The sequence below is a fragment of the Poecilia mexicana genome, unplaced genomic scaffold (genome assembly GCF_051168715.1).
Source record: "Poecilia mexicana isolate PSO_F unplaced genomic scaffold, ASM5116871v1 scaffold_17, whole genome shotgun sequence".
In the NCBI taxonomy this organism is placed as follows: domain Eukaryota; kingdom Metazoa; phylum Chordata; class Actinopteri; order Cyprinodontiformes; family Poeciliidae; genus Poecilia; species Poecilia mexicana.
In genome coordinates, this window is record NW_028263386.1 from 14,509,397 (window position 1) to 14,524,263 (window position 14,867).

Below are 14,867 nucleotides of genomic sequence, written 5' to 3' on the forward strand. Positions count from 1 at the left end.
GCTATTATGAGTCTGCTACTTCAGCAACAAACCTGGTGGAATAAGTGGTACTGACACAGGTGTCAACAGTAAACGAAGACCACATTCTTTGAAACAGTTTCAACTCTTTTGAGCAACTGCACAGTAAAAGGCAAGACTATTTTTTTTTATTATTATTGGTCTTATTTACTTACATTTCAATATCTCTTTAATTCAAATAACATCAGATGAGTGAATACCTACCTTAGGGTTATTTGATTTCATTATCAGTTAGGTTAGTTGAGTTAATGGGAACAAATTGAGCTTGAAACAGCCTCTTGGCAGCCTGGGAGCAAAATATTTTCTTGGAAAGTTGCAAAAGTTCAAGTCGGACTCTTAGTAAGAAATCTGTTGATGAAACTTCAGAGCCTGATAAATGCACTGCTCACTTCTGCACACTTCAACTGCAAAATTGTAAGTGGCTTTCTTTATTTTTTTTTGTTTTTTGCATTATTGTTTGTATTATTTAACCTGAAAGTTTTTATCCATCTCTTGTTGCCTTAACTTCCCAAGATGCTTTACTGAAATAGAGATGTGTAACCTAATTTGCAAGATTATGCAGTTAATACAAGCATGTTTTTTTAAAACACTCCACCTAACAAAGAAAGTGTACAAGTGTAACAGACTTATATATTTACACTTATTTGTTTCTTCGTTTGACCTAAATTGCTAGTACATGGACGACTTTTGCTTCTGGAGCTGCAGTAAGTCTTTGTGGCATACACTTGACAAAGTAATAGACACATTCAGAGTACGACAGAGTTGCTACACATCCCTACATCTAAACACTTCCTAAAGCAGTTCTACTGGAATAAGATAAGCATACACTCTGGAGGCGTTTGTAGTGAAGTGAACCCACTGTTATAGTCAAACCAACATTTTGAGGTGATTTCATCTTAACCACCACAAGATGGGTACACTGTGGTGTAGTGATGGATATGATCTGCAACAATGCTTAGGTAGTATTGTGGTATTTAAGCAATACTTAGTTGGTAAAAAGGTACAACAAATATGTCACTCCATATTACACTACCACCATGTGCCTTAGCCGTTAAGGCAGGGTAGATCCATGCTTTCTTTTCTTTTTTTTTTTTGTTTAAGTCAAATATTGACCCTTCAAGTTGAATATCCCTGCTGAACCAAGACTCATTGGAAAAAAAAAAAAAAAAAAGTAAAAATACTTTCTTCAAATCTGTCTGGAGTGATCATCTCCTGTTCGAGCCCATCTGCTTCAGAATAAGATGTATTATGTTTTCAGAAATGATATTCAACATACTTTTATCATGACTCATCTGTTTTCTGTCTCCTGTGATGTCTTACAGGAGACATCTCATGCTCACAGCCCATCCCATTCCTGTTAATTGCTCATTGCTCCTATGCCTCTGCCTATTTAAACACCTGCTCATCACTCACTCAGTGCGAGACTGTCTGTTGTCGTTTCTGTCACTGCCTTCTAGTGGTGCTGTTCCTTGTCATTGTTTCCAATTGTGTGCCTGGCCTGTTTTCTGTCTCCTGACCACAACTTCAGCCTGCTCTTTGTCTGAACAGTGAGTGACTCTGATGACATTTTTTTGCCTAATTTATCTGGAATATTTCTCTTGAAAATGTACATAAATGAAAATGAACATAAAACTGTGCTAAATATTTAGATACATTTAGCTAAATGTAGCTAAATATTGCATTGTTACAAGCTAATTCCTCACATTTGAGTCTCCTGTCTCTCTACCAGTATCTCCGCATGGCTAGTTGCCTCAGTCACCTGACAAAATCCATAAATGGTGTATGAATTTTGAAAGCTGTGATTTCAAGGTCACATGGATACACAAATATTCTGCAGATTGTCATCATCCTAACATTTGTCACAGTACTTAATCTCGTGACTAACAGTTTAAGTTTATTTTTTCAGTTCTTTCTTCTTGCTTGTTTCTCTTTGGTTTAATGTCTACAGGTAAGCATCACTGTATTTGTTGTATTTAATGATGCAGAAGAGGATTTCTGTTTCTGCCAAGCAACTCAAGTGCACTTTTTTCTCTTCTAGTTGTTTACATATCCTTTGATTATGTTTCTATATTACATACAGTACTTAAATTATATTGATGCACACAACACTTTTTGTAAGGAATGAGATGAGTATTTAATATTTACAGATTTTTTTTTTTTTTCTGAAAGAACGTGCTGTGGTTCTATTTTGTACCTTTTGAATAAAAATAATGATTTTAGAGATTATTAACTTTTTTTGTGAGTCCCACCAAAAAGTACCAGGGTTTGCCACATTAATATAAAACTATATTTCACCTTGAGTGGCAATTTTCTGCTTGCTTATTGTGCTTGACATTTATTTATTTAATATAGTGTAACATTGTTTTTGGATAGTAAAAACTGCAGGGGACCAAAACCACCTTGTGAAAAAGTTTTTTGATGACGGAGTTGACATGTCCACCCCAGATACAGATATGTTGTCCATACCTCTCACTATCACTAGCAGGAGTGTGAAGTGTCTTCCCCAAGGACACAACGACTAAGGTGGATGAAGTGTGGGGTCTAAATGGCAACCCACAGATTACAGGAGGGACTCTAGAGCCAGTGCCATCCCCAATAATAGGCAAAGTCTTCTAATTTGCTTTGTCATAAATTGATCAGGAAAATAAAAATTATGGAAAGCTCAAATAATGGTCTGTGAAATACGATCAACCTTTTTTTTTTTTTTTTTTTTTTTTTACAAAAGGGCAATATTCTGCCAGGTGCATCTTTAAAATATAGAACATCTAGATGAACAGAGAAGATACAACTTTCCTGAAGTATGAAGTGAAGCCTCAATCACGGCACCGGGAGCTGCCCCTCAGGGGAAATTTGTTTGTTATAGAAAAAAAAAAAAAATAGTTATTGCTCTCATGACCACTGGCATGTTTCTTAAAGCTTAGCTTTTAACAAGGCGGGAGTTTAATCTAAAGGCACTGTCACAATTTATTTTTTTCTTTCCCCTCCTATGATGGAAGAGCTTTAAGTAGCTGTGTACGAAACATGAAAAGGTTTTGTTTCATACTGTGAAGGGAGCATAAACAGTGTTATTGTGAAGTTACATCCTGATAGCAGCTTTGATATTTAAGCCACATGGCTGTCATTATAAATGATTCCTGTCATGAAATTGCTGTTTGTGAGGAGCACAATGTTGGACAGATTGTCAGCCACTTTACAGCAGGGAACAATTGCCTTAGGATAGCTTTGTTTACACATCTGGAAAACCAGGATTGCATAGAAGGGCTGTATTGTGTGCCAGGATTAGAAATAAGTAGATAAAAGAGACATCATCTTTCTTAAAGAAGCACCACCCTGACTTTTCTGTGCCATAAATTACTGATTAGACATGACATACTGAGGGAGTTGAACAGGGCCTTTGAGAATTATGGTATAATCATAGAAAATGTGTCTCTGGTGGTTAGCATTGTTTAAAATACAATAAATTGCAAATTAATTGTACTTTTTTTGGAAAAAAAAAAAAAAGTACAATTTACGATCCAAATCTAACTAGTTTGGTTTCCCAGTAAATGAAATTAAAACCAGTTGATGTACCATAGCTGTGCTTTAAACTCATATTAAGATGGGCTCTGATTTGAGTGTTAGCTTATATTAGTCCTTCTGCACTTCTTTGTTGTATATTTTAAATCCCATGTAGATTTTTACCTTTTTACCTTTTGAACGTAAATTGACTGAATTCACAAAGTGCTGTTTTAATCATGTCACATTCTGTGCTCCAGTAACAAACACAAATTTACATGCTGATCAGAAGGGAATTGCTGCTGAGTGCGTTGATCATGAGCACATTAACATGTGGCAGATGAGGCAGATGAGGTAACTGGATTTGAACCAACAGCTTTTTCTAACTGCAGGACAAATACTATTCCTATTGTTCCACAATCACCCAAAATGTGATTGGGCAGACATTCAAAACTTTGTCATATTTAAGACAAATTCTTATCACTGGAATGCTTTGGCCTGATGATTGACACAGATACAAATAGTGCATCTGTTATTCCTATCATTCACACTAATCTTAATTCAAATCTGCAATGGGTATGAATAATATTGGTCTTAACTCTATCTGTTTAAAGCATAAAGAAACATACTCACAACAGAAAGTGGACTGCAGTTTATGTGCCACAAACTAATGAGCTACAAACTGTCAGAAGCACAAATTAACAGTTAATCTCTGGAACTTTCACTATGATTTATTGACTTTGAGCTCCAGGTTGCCCAGGGACGTCCTGGTGAGATTTTATTTTATTTTTTTTAATTTTTCTGACTTACAGAGTACAAACAGAACTCAATATTAAACCTCAACTTCTGTATGTAGCTATTTTCCTGATTGGTTGCAGCCATTTTCACTGAGCAACAAAGAAATCAGATCCCACTTTCGGTATGCATGCAGTTAACACCTTTAATTCACAGCAGGATATCAAATCAGATGAGGCCCACGGTTGATTGTTTTTTGTCTTTTTTTCTGTGTTTATCAGTGTTGCATATATTATCATGTATTGCAGTAACTTAGCTATTGGTAAACAAGTGAAAAATGTCATGTGTCGCACACTTCAGCTTTCACTACGTAACATCAAAACCAAGGAAACACTACAAAATAACACCTTGCCTGAACTGGCATACAATTCTCTTATTCTTATTATTTGATCTGAATATGCATGCTTGCCCTTATCTTGAAATATTTACCAGTACACCTGAATTTCCTTATTGTGGGACAATGAAGAATGATTCTATTCTATTCTATTCTATTTTACATCTGTATGACCTTTAGGTTCGATTTGAAGTGCAGAGAACAAAGGAAACCACTCCACCAACTGATTGGGAGGGTATGTTCTATGTTAAGATCTCAATTTACGTTAATCCCTTTCCCTAATTATAACTCAGATGATGAAAGAGTTTTTTTTTAATACTGTTCTCTCACAAGGCGGAGGTTAAGGTGAACAGTGTATGATTTCAGAAACTACTTAGCATTAGTAACATCATCAATTTACAAGTCAACTTGCAAAATATCAGTGATAAAAACAAACAGGGAAATATTTTCTAACTTATCTGTTTCTTTCTATTTTTTTTCTCCAAAAAGGCAACAATCATGACAGGTGGAATGTTACTTGTCAGTAACCTTCACGCTATGTTGCAAACATACATATAAACACACTTTGACTCGGGAGGAAGGCAGGGCTGTCTCGGAGGCTGCCCGCTGAGGCAGCATAGCAAAGCAGCAGGAAAAAAAAAATAGCATAATGGGTATTATGCAGGGGGCACCTCAAACAATCCTCACATGAGATTAAAAAGAATAGACATCAGAGTGCGCACAAAGCCTGGCATGGAGAATGTATCATTATACAGCAGCTCTGGTGTCTTTTGGACTTTTGGATTTTGGAAATAACACAATAAATAATAGGCAGGGGGTGCCACAAACAGCCCCCAAATGGGAATAAAGAAAAGACATCAGGGGACACACAAAGGCTGGCATGGAGGAAGCACCATTCAGCAGTGCTGCTGGTTTTTAGAGTTTCCGATGGCGACACTTTTGACATTAATAGTTTGTCAGGATTTGTTTTGAAGGCAATTGATGTTACTTTTTTTTACTTGCCCTGAATACGGTAGATGTTACATTCATGTAGTAGCAAGTGCTGCAGGTGAGAGAAAGCCTTTCCTATTTTAAAAGGACGCTAGCGGCTAGCGTGCTTGTAAATTCATTGACGTTTCAGCTGAAGAACAATCTGCTGATTGGTAGGGACGGGTTGAGGAGACACAATGTGTACCACAACATGAATGATTGATATTTAGGTGTGTGTTTTTCAAGGGTGAATTGGAAAGAAAAAAAGACCACACAAACCTTGGAGAAAATACATTTTGAAATAAGCCTGTTGAACACTGACAAAAGAATTGGCAGTGAGAGCTCCAGCTTTTTGCAGGCCTTTTACAAAGACGCGCAAATCAGTCGCACCAATTACTGTACATGCTAAGTCAAAAAAGAAATATTAACATTAGACCTTGAAGCAGAGCACAATCAAAATTCTAGGTAAGATTGATAGGGGGGTGGACTGTGTTTTGACTGTGGGTTGTCTTGTCAGGAGATAGCACAGTTTGCATTTCGTTTGGAAATCAAGATTCCACAGTCTAGATAAAAAGTCAGGAAATTTAAAATACTTTATGTTTCATTAACCCAACAGGTTTTATGAAACACAAATTTCAAGCAGGACTTGGTAGAAACTCTCTAAAGTGATTCGGTTCACTTGAGTCAGTGTTGTACAAAACCTGCAAGTGGTTTCTTATTAGGCTGTGGAAGCCTTTTCTCAATGCATCAACAGGGAAAGTGCCGAACTGAGCATATATATCGATAAAATTCTTTAATGTTATATTTTTATCATGATGGTCTTTAAGAAAGAGCTCCAGGTCCTGACCTGACCTTGTAAGACCATCTAATATGTAAAGGGAGTAGCAATGATTGCATTGGTATTCATATTCTAAAACAAAGTGGAATCATTTCAGAAAATTTAAAGAATCAATAAATAAAAATCAGATGATGAAATTATTTCTTGCTTTGAATGTAAATACATCCTGTGCGTCCATATGATACAATTCTAATTGGAAAGAAACACTTTTGCTTGAATAACTTCTGTTAATTTTACTAAATAAATAGAAAACTACTGTTTGGCCTTATCTGAATCCAGCCACATGGTTGATTACTTATTTTCCAGTTTCAGTAGATATTTTTTTTTTTTACCTTAGATTACCTTAGATGCATCTATAGTGCTTAATTTAGGTGCACACTTTGCAGTGCAGAGATATATTATTTTCTAGGTGAAGCTGTTTGGATCAGGTCTGTCTTTGTGTTCAGTTTCCGCATTCCGTTGTCTTGATTTGGTGTGTGAAATTACACAATTACACCGTGTGTGTACATATAGTACATGGCACATTTTACCTTTATTGTTATGTTGAATAGCCTCATTTTAGCATGTTCAAAACAATACAAATGGGGATCTATTTCTCCAATTAACATTTTCTTCTACATCCAGCAAAAATCAAAATGTTGACTCACTTATATCGCTTTACTAATTCGATCACTTATGTATGCAGTATCTGAGAAGGAGCTGCAGGCGAGGAGTGGTATTCAGCGGTTGCATGTGGGTGGTTGTCCCATGCCAATGCATTTAGTTTGACTGGCAAATACAGTTTTATTAAAAATAAAAAATAAGAAATAGGTGAAAGTTATAATAAATAAAATTTCCTCTTAAAAATCATGTAAAATATTATGTCTCCATCATGTATTTTTTTTTCCTTCTGATTTGGAAGTATCACTGTGTGGGAAGTGAGCACTGCAAAGCACAAAATAGCATTTCATCTTTTTGACTGCTTGTGAAAAGAGAGATGTTTTTTAATGAATTCTAATGAAAATGAGCCACACGTTTGGCCCTGCTAAGTCTGTGCTTGAAGAATGTCAGAACAACTGAGCTCTTGCCCCCACTGACGCCCCAGCTTCTTTCTTTTTGTAATGAATTTAACAAGCCTCCATAACGAGGCTATTATAGACTGCAGCCTCCCAGCTGAACAGAGAATTAGATAAGAGGGCACCTGGACACTTCAGCAGTCATCAAAATAGATGCCAATCAAATTAGCCAAGGTCTGTGTTTCTCCCTTGTTTTTCTCCCTAAAGACCGTAATCATCTCAAGTCGTTTTTCTTCATCCTGATTTACGGGGTTCATCTTCTGTCTACAATATGCTGTCATTTAAAGCTGATTCTATAAAATATTAACATCCAAATACAGAGGTTCACCTTTATTTATCTGTTTTAAATATATAATGAGGAATTTCCTGGAAAGCACAAGCATGAAAACAGACTGCCTCCAGAGATGTAAGAAAGAAAAAAAAAAAAAGAAGAGAGAAAAGCTTCCAGGATTTGCATGGGAAGTTAGTCTTTTCTGTCGGGCCAAAAATAAATAAATACTCAACAGATGAGGAATGAATGCTTGCGGCCCGCAAAGCTGCAGGGCACATGCAAACAGCAACACTTTGAGCTAATTGTTGCACATTAGCGATACTTAACGTGTTGAAATTACATGCCAGCACCACGTACGCAGTGTCAAAGCAAGGTCAGTTAGTAGCTTTAAGACAAATCAAAGAGCACCTCCTGAGGTGGGAGGGGGCGGCGGTGGAGCTTGACATTTGCACAGCGTACAATCAAGAGATCCTGATTCAAAACCTGATATTTTCATTTCCTGTCGATTTTTGCCGTTGCTTTGCCAAACTGCTGGTTCTAGATGTATTTAAAATTGCTAAGAGCTCCAGGAGCACCATAACAAATTTGATAAACAAAGCCAACCACAGCAAGAAGAAGACGAGGTTCAGATAACTAAATGACATGGTCAACCACATGCTTCAAATATTTAGCTACATTTACAAACATCTGTACAAAGTAAAAGATTAATCCGGTAATGATATTCTGATCATACATTTATATATATATTTTTAAAATACACTTTAACCAAACCGATTACATTGACATAATACTTTACCTGAACACTGAAAAAAAATAAAAATAAAAGGGAATCTGTGAACTTTATGCTACAGATTATTGTCATTCATTGTGAGCCAACTCTCAGGTCAATACTTCCTTCAGGGGGATGTTTAAATGTTAGACAACCACACATTTTAGAGATGGAGTGTAAAAGAGTGTCTTATAGGGAATGCTGCCTAAAGATCCAAGTTGGAATGTAGCATTAAATCAGCCTTATCTAAAAGTCACTGCCTTACTGATTGTCGATTATGTTTTGATCTGGAGTCTTCTTTTGTCTTCCCCATTTGTCCTCACAGCCCCATACTCTGTTGTACTTTAACAGGTCCACCCATCCTTTAGTGATTCTATCTATAAAAGCCACATAAGAGTGAACAACTCCAGGGGCTTTGGGGATACGTTCAGCTCAAAGTATGAGCTGAATGTAAATGGTGGTTGTATTGAATTTACTTAACTATGTAGCTCTTAAATAAAATGCTAGAACTGAAGCAAATAAACATATTTTTGAATAATTCCAACAAATGCAAAGTCTAAGGAGGTGTCATGTACACTGCCTGAAGTGGGACTTGTCACCCTGGAAACCAAAAGCATGGAATAGCTCATTTTGCCCCTGAACGTCCATGCATAATGCAGTATTCATGTTTTTTTTTTCTCTTTTTTTTTTCCCAAGAGGCCACATGGATTACATTTAATACAGCCTGTTTTAAGAATCTTAGATTTTGATCAAACCCACATGTTGGCAAAAGCTATGAGAGCATTAAGATGTAAGTGCTGTTGCTATGGTTAAAGTTGTTCTCCTAATCAAACCCAAAACTGATTTAAAAAGGAACATTTCTGTGAAACTAGTTTATAGATTTCATGAATAAGGAAAAATGTTGAAGAGTGAATCACTGAGCATAAGATGTTGCATTTGCAATTAATTTACATGGATAGCAAAAAGATCATTAGCCTGATTTTGTTTTTCTTAACTCCATTTTATATATTTTAATATGTATAGTTTCAATCTAAACTATAAGTTAAATTATGGCATAACAGCTCAAGGCAAATGATGTTGTTAAGGAAAACGAAAAGCGGAAGACAGAGAAAAGATGAGAAAAGGTTAATTAGATTAGCGATAGAAATGTACCTCTTGACAACACTTGACACTGCATAATATTAAACACTGCCTAGATTCCCTCTGTAATTAGAAAAGGAAATGGACTGCATGGCAGCTCTGTGCTTGGAAATGTCACTGTTAAGCCTTCAACTTGCTTGAGAGTATCTTATAGGGAATGCTGCTCAAAGATTTAAGTTGGAATGTAGCATTAAATCAGCCTTATCTAAATGTCACTACCTTACTGATTGTCGATTATGTTTTGATCTCAAGTCTTCTTTTGTCTTCCCCATTTGTCCTCACAGCCCCATGCCCTCTATCGCCGCCGCCCACAGCTTAGTGAGAATCCGTGCAGCCTTTTCTTTTTTATGTGTTCGGGAGGACTTGATTTCCGTCCTTAATGCTTTTATAACCCTGCCACTGTCTCCAGGCAACTCAAAGGCTGTTGAGCTCGTTAAGTCTCTATCCCCCGAAGAGGCTGAGCGCCTTTAAGATTTTATTCACTTCTAGAACCTGTGAATGTCTCTGCTGAAGATCAGATCATATTCAAACAGCAAGCACTTTGAGAATAATTAGGGCAGTTATAGTGTTAGGCAGTCCGGGCCCTCATTAAACTCCTGTTAATGTGGGTATTTGACGCAGTTGGTTTTTGACACAGCTGGGCTTTCAAAATGTATAAACTGAGGCTAATAATTTATATTAATGAATGTAAAGTGATGCAACTGTTATTTTCAGTTTTTAGGAATTTAAGAATGTCATAGGTTTCACTTTATCTGTGGGCAAATGTGCCTCAGTGGGTAAAGAAGTACTCTTGCAATCAGAAAGTTGTAGGTTCAATTCAACCCTCCTCTTGTCTCAATCTACCTTTATGCAAGGCACCTAATTCAAAGTTGCCAATAAGAGTACGAATGGATGAATTGGACTCCCAAGTAAAGCACTTTAAGTGGTCAGTATAAACCAGGTTTACAGTCATAATCCAGGTCGATTGTTTAATAAAACAATTAAATCCACAACGTCTTCATGATAACATTAAGATTTTATTATTTTAATAATAAACTAAGGGAATAATGTAGGCATTTAATAAGTGTAACTTTGAAAATCAAAGATGAATGACATCTTTTATTCTACTGCAACGTGGTAATTATGCCGCTTTCAATGAATAAGTGGCACGGATTTCAATTCGCAATCTAGATACAATCTGCAAATAATAATCTGAGTTGAACAATCATGTTAGCAGGTGGTGCTACAAGCAATTAACACTATTATTGAAAGGAACAGCTGGAACACACACACATACACACTCACACAAAGAGGGAGAAAGGGGAAGAGAAAAAAGAGGAAAGAAAGAGACGCAATGTTTTGATCACTTTATGACCACAACATTTTATATATATATATATATATATATATATATATATGTTTAGCACTGTAGACCTTTATTGACCTCTATTTATTAACAAATGTTTTACAGTAGGACAGTTTGACAACTTACAGAGGAATAGCAGACTCAGTGAACAAAAGATTAATTAATTAATTAAACATATGTGCCAGCAAAATAAAATATAGGGAAACAGCAGAGGAAGTAAACAATATGACACGGAGAAGTGATTCATAATAAGAGGAAGAAAACAGTGCCCACTACAGTGGAACTAAATGGGATCCTGGTTCTGAAAAACTACAGAAAATGGAAATAACCAGCATTCCAAAACTGTATAAATGTTTTAATGAGATGACCGACGATGACATGCTGCTGAAACACATTCTTTTTTTTTTTTTTTGCCCACTTTAAAACTTTTATATACAGTGGATTTCTGGGTCAAAATAAAACATAAAATTTCCATGAAGGAAAGTACCAGTTAAATGTGGGATGAGCTTTCATTCAGTCATTTTCATCGGAGCTGGAGCTGGTCCCAGCTCACTGAGCGGGCGCTGGAACTGCTAATCCATCCAACAGAGGAGATAAAACCAGTCTGCTCACTCACTCCGAATATCAACTTATAACAGGCAGTATATCTAAGATACAATTTTAAATGGGAGAGCAATGGAGCAACCACAGTGAAGCCACATAAAGACATGTGGAAAAAAAAAAACTTCCAAACTGCAGCAGGAAATCTCTTCACAGCCAATATTCAACATTCCAACCAATAATGTGGATAAGACAACACTGCCAGTGCTAAATCTCCACCATGATGCTTTGGATGAGCATTTATTCATAAATACTATTTAAAAAATTAAGATACCATTGTGCATTTATAGCCATGCATTACAGCTACCAACCATAGACTGTCTGTTTCTGCCACCCAGTTTAATTTATTGAAGCAACTACCAATGTGAACCGGAGCCTCAACCAAAAGAACAGTTGCTTACACTCATTTTTTTTTTTTTTTTAATTCACACTGACATGAGGCAAGTCATGACTGATCTGTTAGGGAATGATTGTTAAACCAAAAATATCCACGTCAAACACCATGAATGTGGTGTTAATAAAATAAGCGACAATAACAACTTGTGAGATCTGCAGGGGATTTTTCTACAGTCATCGGAAATAAGTGTGAGGAAAAAAGAATTTTAAAATCTAAATAAAACAATGAAATAAAGTTTACATTCTTGACACAGAGATTTATAATGTTTGTTTTTAATTTCACAATTATAAATTTGTAAAATGCACAATTTTATTCTACAACCCTAAAATGAAACTCTACAAAGAAAACAAAACATAACTGCTAGAAATGTCATAATGCAAATAAGCAAGAATGGTGCATGTGTTCAAAAGGAAGTGAAAAAGTATATATTTTTTTCAGATTTCAGAGACTTGAATGGGATTTGTTCTACATTCATTTATCTGTCACAAAAAACTAAAGGTTTTCCTAAGTCACATTTAAACCAGACAATAAAATCTCCTTTGACAAGCTTTGTAAGTTACAAACAGCTGTCATTGTCAAAATAGCAATTATATAATACATTGGTGTTTAAAAATATATCTTACAGCTCAAAAACATCTTTGTAGTAAAAGATTTGTTCATGACTGCAGGATTTTGCTGGGTATATGACATGTTTGATAAGTCAAAAATCTTCAATACTAAAAATATGTTTTCCAAAAGATCTATTTTTTCCTAAGAAAATGTTCCACAGGCTTTGAATAGATAAACCAACTGCTATTTTAATGTGGAATGGCTAATGTGCAGCATTCATAACCATGGACAGTCTCTGTGACAATCTTGTCAGCAAATGTTTTTTTTTGATTTTGCTGCCAGGAAGAAATTAAATGTTGTACTAAAACCAGGCTTGGGTCAAAACTGTGCTGGAGCCAGAAAAGTGTTCAATTTTACCATAAAAAAAATCTCTTTCAAATAAATGCTATGGATCACAAGATTGACCACATCTTAATTAATTAAAAGTTTCATAATGTGTGACTAGTTTTACTGTCAGTTATCTACAATTCACTTCCTCTAGTGACAAAATCAATAAATGTTTTTTTTTATTCCTTTCTTTTATTTTAATATGTATGACGAATCTTCAATGAATAAATTGGCCACGTCAGATTGTTTGCAAAAGTCACAAAAGAAAATCTGCATGCACAATGATGTTGTTGGTTTTGCATGCTAAATTGAATTTCCTTCAAACTTAGAGAGAAAGGAAAACAACAGACATACTCCAATGTATAATGTGTACATTTCTATGCATAATATCTGTCCTCAGACCCCAGACTGTCTGATGCTTTCTTTTTTCTTTCTTTTTTTTTCTTTCAGACTGAAGCAAAATGAAACAATTGCTGTCACAGCCATTCCTTTAATCTCCCAGAGTGGCATCAGGGACAACAACAAAGTACAGTGTATTGTATAGGCACAGTATGTTTTCAGAGTTTTTTTTCCACAACTTTACCTGTTCTGTGGGTGTACTGCATTTCAGACACACTGTCAGACACCACAGCAACGATGTATGAGTGGTTTCAATTCCTTTCAACAATCAGACTGGACATCAGACTATTGTCTTCTGAGAACTCTGACATTCGGTGTTAATTGTAGATCAACGGAATCACTAATGTAGTTGCAGTGGGTCAAAATAAATATGCTATTTCATATAATGTGTTGATCATATGAAATAGTCTGAAAATTGCAAAGCATTTTTCAAGTTACAGCTTTACAATTTATGTCCACACAATAAATGCTTCTTTGCTTCTTTGCGAGTTGTGGTGCTTATTTTAGCTGTTATGCTTCTAAAAACTTTCTAGGCTGTTTGTAGCTTCTGGGCTCATTGCGATGGAAGTACAAAGCAACTAAGTATTAAGTTTACCCAAATGGAGGCAAATTCCTAAATCCCCCCTGCCAATCTTTGAAAGATGAAAAGACTGCCAAAATGATATTATCCTATTTAAGTTATAAATGTGATATTTGTTCATGCTTTTATCAGTATTTGTTCTGCAATAGACTTCTTACATGCAAGAATGCAGTTGTGGTTCTACGATCCAAAATTGCATAAATCACACACACAATGTACTACGGTTTTGTGCACAGGCGTGCACAGAAGGTCTTCTAATATCTTCACTTATAACAAATTCACCTCAGTTAAGCTCCCGTCCAACCTGTGCTTTAGCAAACACATCAGAAAGGCTGACTCTGGCTGCCCAGTCTCATTGGCATTTCAGAATTACCAGCAAGTAATGCTAATGCACAGGGTGAAAGCATGGAGATATATAATAACATTGTCATTGAAACTGAGATCACATGCAATCACTGTAGCTACATCACCAGGGGACTGTTGGTGAGCGTCTTCTGCGGCAGTGCAATTCGGTTTGATTACTTTCTACTCGAAGAAAGAAAATTCAGATTCCATTCGTGTCTCCGAACCTGAAGATGAAATGAATCTATATGGATGAAACTGGATATTTAGGCAGTGATGAATGTTATGATTGCTAAATCTAATTAGATAATGAAATCTCAACTGCAAGATTGTCCCTGTGATTGTTATCTGTAAAGCTTCCATATTTTATCACCAACCCCTGCATCACACAACCTTCGTGTAGAATCCCGATGTGGTTTTTGGCTGTTAGGCTTCGCTGTGTCAAACATATTTCTTTATAAGAAGCTGTCTGTCCCCCACACCTTTCCCAGGGCTGTGCAGTCTGTCACCCAAACGGAGCGTGTCCATCTGTCCTTTCCCATTTACGCTATGTTGTTCTCACCACTGCGGAGCCCCGTCAACGT